The sequence below is a fragment of the Haliaeetus leucocephalus genome, unplaced genomic scaffold (assembly GCF_000737465.1).
Source record: "Haliaeetus leucocephalus isolate CR32 unplaced genomic scaffold, Haliaeetus_leucocephalus-4.0 Scaffold148, whole genome shotgun sequence".
Taxonomy (NCBI): Eukaryota; Metazoa; Chordata; class Aves; order Accipitriformes; family Accipitridae; genus Haliaeetus; species Haliaeetus leucocephalus.
The window spans coordinates 2,356,739-2,363,137 of record NW_010972584.1 but is presented as its reverse complement, the minus strand read 5'-3'; positions in this window follow the sequence as shown (position 1 = coordinate 2,363,137).

Below are 6,399 nucleotides of genomic sequence, written 5' to 3'. Positions count from 1 at the left end.
CATCCTTCTGTTTGTTTAATGGTGTTTTTAAAAGTGTTTTTGCAAGCTTATTTCTGATATTAAACTTCTGTTATCATAGTAATCCATAGCAAAGTTTTTTGATTCTCAGAGCTATTATAATGTAAAAGGAGGTAGCTCCAAATTTGAATCAAGGGGTTGGTCCACCTTGTAAATTAAATGCATAATCCAAGTTTACCAGAGTTGCAGAGAATTGTTGTCACTATGTCATGACTGAGATGCTTATCCAATATTAGTATCACATCATTTAATATCCACTTAGATACTGAGTGTAAGACTTCTATCATATCTACTTTCTTGCTAGTAGAGTGGAAGGATTTTCTCCTTGTCAATAGGTAATGGCCTTAATTTGTCTCCTTCAAACTCCTGCTGTTTGATAACGTCTGTATTGTGATTTCATTTGTTGTATTGGAAACACCCTTCATATGCATGGCTTCAAGGAATGAGACAGCAAGACTTGGGGGAATCTCTTCCTTTGCTACTGGTATAGTTGGTCTTTGTCAAGCTCCTTCACCTTTTTGCCTCACTTCAGTAAAAATTTATAGTGTGCTGAAATGTCTATGGGTCACAGGTTGGATCTGTTCTTGAGCTAGCAGCGGAGTTCATTCTTTTCCTGCCTTAATTGAGTGCCCAACCTAAAGTAAACAGTGTTTCAGGATCCTCAAAGGACTTTGCAGTGAGTCGGCTAGCTTTAAAAAGTGGGAGCCAATGTTAACTTTGTTTTTCATATATGCTGAAGTCTGACAGCAGCTGTAAGTAGTTGATAGCTTCCTGATGTTTTCTTCTACTTAGGCACCTGCCTCCCTACTGGATTCATGCAAAGAGTATGGAAGTGGTCATCATATGTGGTAAGCTAGATGTCTAAGTTCTGGTTTAAATCCTTGTTAGCTTTTGGGTAATAAAAGTGGATGCTGCATTTTTAAACCTGGCCTTCAAGGCAAAACAGTCTCTTTCATTGCATGCTGCCTCTGTTTGTTTCTTTTTTTTAACCAAAATCAGTTTCATGGTGTAAAGTGTTTTTAACCTTTGAACTGTGGGATGCAGTTGGTAGTTTCAAAACCAGCAATAGCTGTACTATGAAGTGCTTTAACTTGTAAGGATATGCTTGTTGGGGATGGGAAATGGAAGATGAGTTAAACATTTCAGTTTTTACTTTCTATAGAATTACATGCTACCAGCCTTTAAAATCAATGGCTGTGTGCAGTACAAAGATGTTTTGCAAAATTACACTGACTTAACTGTATTAACAAGAGTAAACCTCAAAGTTCTAAGCAGCAGCACCATGAATTGTAGGTAGCTATGACTGTTTTTAAACTGAAGCTTGTACTTACTGTGGCTTATCTCTTTTGAAGTTTTGATCGTTCAGAGGAAGAATACTGTGCGGTGCCTGACCCCTGTAACACCATCATCTTGCCTTTTAATTGTATGTCATACACTGCCACAAACCAAGATTTTATCCAGCACCTTTCTGCCTTGATAGTGCAGACTGTGCAGAGATCATCCCCCTCCTTTACAGAGAATAAAGGAAGCGATTCCAGAACCACAGACAAAGAAGATGGATATTTTGAAATGGGACTTCATGAAGGAGATCAGACTTTTGAGTTCAGCACTACTTCAGATACTCGGTCATCTGACAACATAGCAGAGAGTATTGATGTAGTCAAAATCCTCTGGAGTTTTTCTATTCACATTCATAAAGGACTCAGGCAGTTTGCTTCATGTTTGGTTTTGACTAATGATATGCTAGCTGTGTTTGAGATTCCTCATCAGGAATTGAGAGGAAATTGCCAGCACATCCCTTCTGCCTTGAAATTAACACTGTGTTTTCCATATACTGATCTAATAGAATTTGGCTTCCTCCTGCCAGAAATCTGTTTAACACTGAAGCTGAAAAACGGTGACAACTGCTTGCTTATTGTTTCAGACTCCCAGAATCTTCAAGACTTTTATTCCTGTTTACACACCTGTTGCTGTCAACACCACACATCAGTGTTACCAAGCTCCACGTTGTACTGTGGAAAAGCAAACCTCCAAGAGTTTCTCTGTCAGCTTATGGAATTGAATTGCATTTCAGCAGAAGATGTTGAAATAAAAGGTTGTTTCCCAACATATCTTCTTTATGGGAATAAAACCAATGTTCAGAAAATCTTGCATCAACCAGAGTCAGCTGGCAATAACAAAGAATGGTCAAAAAATGTTTTGTGTTCTGCACTTTATTCTTCAGTGTATAAATCTTCTGACCAGGGTCCCTGTGTGGTCCATCCGTGTTGGATATTTCTAACACCCCAGCATTTGTATATAGTAAAGGTGGATTTCAGTTTACTGCCAGGTAAATGGGTAGGCACAGAAGAGTTGGGAGGCGTATTTAAGCTCAACAGGATTCCGTTAGCATCACTTGTGTTGCATCCGACTCACGGTCCCATCCAGCAGAAGGGTTCATTTTTGGATGGGCATGTGCTGGAGTTGCTCGTTGGATACAGATTTATTAGAGCAGTTTTTGTTCTACCTCATGAGAAATTCCACTTTCTAAGAATCTACAGTCTTTTAAGGACACTCCTACAGGATGTTAAAACTATTATTATTTTCAAAGCTTCAAGCAAATCAGATGCTGTAAGAAATCATGTTGTGGAGACAAACAGACATGGTCAGTCAGCAAGGTAACAATTCCCATAAAAGGTCTGTTGCGCAGTGCTGAACTTAATGTGGCCTAGCCAGTGTGTTTGCAGTTGTCATTGTAATTATTTTTGGCCTGTAATGTTGATGGAAGTACTTTTTCATTCTGCTAGTCTGTAGCATGTGTGAATGGTTATCCTGGACTGTATCTGTCTACCTCTTTTTTTTGTTCCTGTTTTGTTTTATCATTGCAACATAAAATGTATTTTCTTGTGGAAGGAGACTTCCTATTTCTTGTGCTTGCAGGCTGAGATCATGGCAGATTGACAGCTATGCTCAAGATAAATCATTTAAAGTAAACTAAGGATAGAAGTTGCCTGTTTATGAAAAATAAAGTACTAATTCTTGCAGGGAAAGAGCTGTGTATTTCCTTAAATTTTGATGATGTGTTTTCTGGATCTTTTCTAGCTTTTGCAAGCCTCATCTGATGCTGTCATCTTTATATCCATCTGAATTTCTCATGCAGAAGATAACAGAAGATAACCAGATTCCTGTTCACCTTCATGTTTCTGTGTCTCTGCAGTATGTGGCTGGGCTGAAAGGAAATGCCCTAGTTGAGTTTTTCCATGGCAATGTTGCAGAGGTATTGTGCCTAGCTCAGGTGTATAAAAAAATGCCTGTGGCCTTTCAGTACTAGACAGTCTTTTAAAAAGAACTTCCCTGATCAAACTTAAAAACAAGAGTTAAGCTCTGTGAAACCTGGAAGTGTTTTGAGCAGAAACCTGTTTGTGTTTCTCCATTTTGGCTTCCCTGCTACAGCGATTGGGATCCTGCCAGGCATATTTTGCCTTCAGGATCCTTGATGCAGAACAGGAGAGTACATTAGTATATATCTTGAAGATATGATTACTCCAAGAATGTTCCCCTTTTCTTTCCTTTTGCCACTTTAAAGAAAAAATAACTGGAGTGGAATTATTTTGGGATGGTATCTAGTTAAATCAATAAATAAGTGTCCTGACTCCTTTTGTAATATCAGTGCATGAATACAACACGTGTACATGGCTGTAGGTACTCCAGAAACATGAGCAGATAAACCTAATTTATGAAAAACAGATTTATAGTCTCTCTGGGGAACATAAAATTTAAAAGTACAAATCTTACCTTAAATTCACAGTGTGGCTTTTTGAATGATAAACCATTGTGGTCTGAGTACAAATGTCAATTGAAAAGCTTATTGAGAAAGAGACCTTTTATTCCCTCACCTCACTTCTACATCTTTAAAGTAAGCACAAGTTAAAGTTGTGTTTCTCTTCTTACACCAGGAGAAGCTGATAAAGAAAGGTTACTCTCTTGAGGATTTGCAGTAAGCTCATCAAGCTAGAAGCTGGGAAGATGCCTAGTTGGAACAGCAGCTGTAGTGGGCAAGCTTTGTTTCTGTCTTTGTTGGATATTTGAATCCAACCCTGCAGTAGCATCTGAAGGCTCAATAGAGTAGTTGAGGCTTGGGAGTCACTGCTCATCTATTGATTAAAATTTTGTCTGCAGTATCTATTCTAGAAAGCCTTTCTTGTGCACTAGATATTTTTATTTTTTCTAGTTTTGGTCAGAAAACAAGGAATAATTGGAATAATTAGGCCACAACAGAAAAATAATTTTCTTATGTAAACACAAGAGACTTTTGGTAGACTGCTGCAGTGTTTAGCAGCTTTGAGGTGAACTTATGCTCTTTGACTATAGCATGTTCAAATGCTTCAGATTTTGAAATTGTTTTTCTAGTAGTCTAAAATTGCCTCTAAGATGATGAAACTATCTGAAATATCAAAGTGTGCAAGTGATTTATGAAATACAATTTACATCTTAGGTGGAAAATGAAGAGTTGAGACATCTCATGTGGTCTTCAGTTCTGTTTTACAAGACTCCCAATGTGGAAGTGATGGCTTGTGTGCTTCTCTCAACAAAAGCTATTTACTTTCTGTTGGATGATTCTTTCATTCATGCTGATGAGCACCAGTCAGGTAAGATAGCTATTTTGATCCTTTAATAAGGTTACCAACTTAATCCCTGTCTGTGTGTTTGTCTTTAGTTTAAGTACCAGTTTTTGCTGATACTCTTACTTGGACATCCTAGTTGAAGGAGAGAGTGGCACAGTTTGCTGTATGCAAAGTACTTGCACGAGGATTTTATAGTCAAAAAACAGGGTCTTGAGTCATGGCTGCTTCTCAAAAGAGACCCTTCCATGTGCCATTGTATCCGTGCTTTTCTTGGATGTCATTTCATAGTCCCTAGCATCACCTGGGTAGCTAAAGGCTCTTTCATAACCAAAATGGTAAATGAAGGGTAATGAAACTCATGGTGTGCCTTCAGTTCATGCGAGTGCTGTGTTAATGAATCTACTAATTTAAATCTGTGATGTGATGGCTACTTCAAGAAACACTGCTAAGGAAGAGATTTGGTTGTATTTGCTTGAGAAATTATTAGCTAGTATTCCCACTTTCTTCCTAACTTCTTCCTTCAAGTGTGATATAGATACAAGATTTTAATATTAAAAAAATATGCTTATGGAAAGAAGAATTTTTTTTACTTTTTTATTGTATATCCTTTTTCAACAGATTTTTGGAACAAAGAAAACTCGGATTGTGAAAATAGTTCTTTCCACCTTTCTTGCTGCTTTGTGCTAAAACTTAATGACCTGCAGTCAGTAAATGTTGGCCTGTTTGACCAATACTTCCGAATTACTGGTGAGTACATCTTGTGCTTTAAGTTTTTCCAGTTCTATTTTGTCTGTTTAGTCTTGTCTTAGATGGATTCCTGTCTTTATTAGTGAAAGGGAAGAGTATATTATTTTGTTACTGCTTAAAAAAATCAAGTTAATGTAACATTGGTGCTCTACCAGTAGGCTGATAATACTGTCTTGCAACATCTTGTAATTGAGGTAACTGGGAAGCTTAATATCAATGAATTAATTGGTCCCACAAGTGCTTTTAAAAACTGTCCTGTCTTAAGGACACATTGAAAGGGAACTCTAAAGACTCTCTTGTTGTTATGAGGCGTTGGCTTGCAACAAAGAGTAAAATCAAGGTACTGCTCACATTGCAAAATGCGTAGTTGATGGTTGACTTCTTGGGTAGAAAATGAGGCCTTTATGAAAGGTAATGATGTCAACTTAAAATTTAATGTAAATAACATGGGTAAAGTTTCTGGGCTGGTGCGTTGCCTCAGAGTCGCACTACATGTGAACCATACATTCCTGTATTCTAAAATGTCTTCTAATTGTGTTGAGACCTTGATGCGGGGGGAATCTCTCTTGCAGGAATTATTTAAAGTACCTTACACAAAGAAAGCTGACAGCAGTTTTTTCTGTAAGATAAACTGTAAACATAAGATCATGATAAAGTTGAACCCCTACAGCAATAGTTGAACAGTTAAATCATAAGTGTATGTCATATTTTAAATCAAGAGAAATTATATTCTTTATTTTTTGAGGGATTTGTAAGGATTCTATTATTCTTTTCCAAAAATTTGAAAGCTTTCTGAATTATGATGCATGTTTTCAGGAGAAATAATCCTAGCATGAAATCTTTTTTGGTGATGGTTGCATGCTTGTTGAAGAAATTAGGATAATGCCACATACAGATCTGTGAGTGGTTTATATTCGGTTCTCTCTTCAGGACACTCTGCAGATCATATAGTCACCTGCCTGACAAGAGACAGTTACAACACTCACACCTTCATACAGCAGCTTATGGCAGTTCTGTCATTGCTTGCACG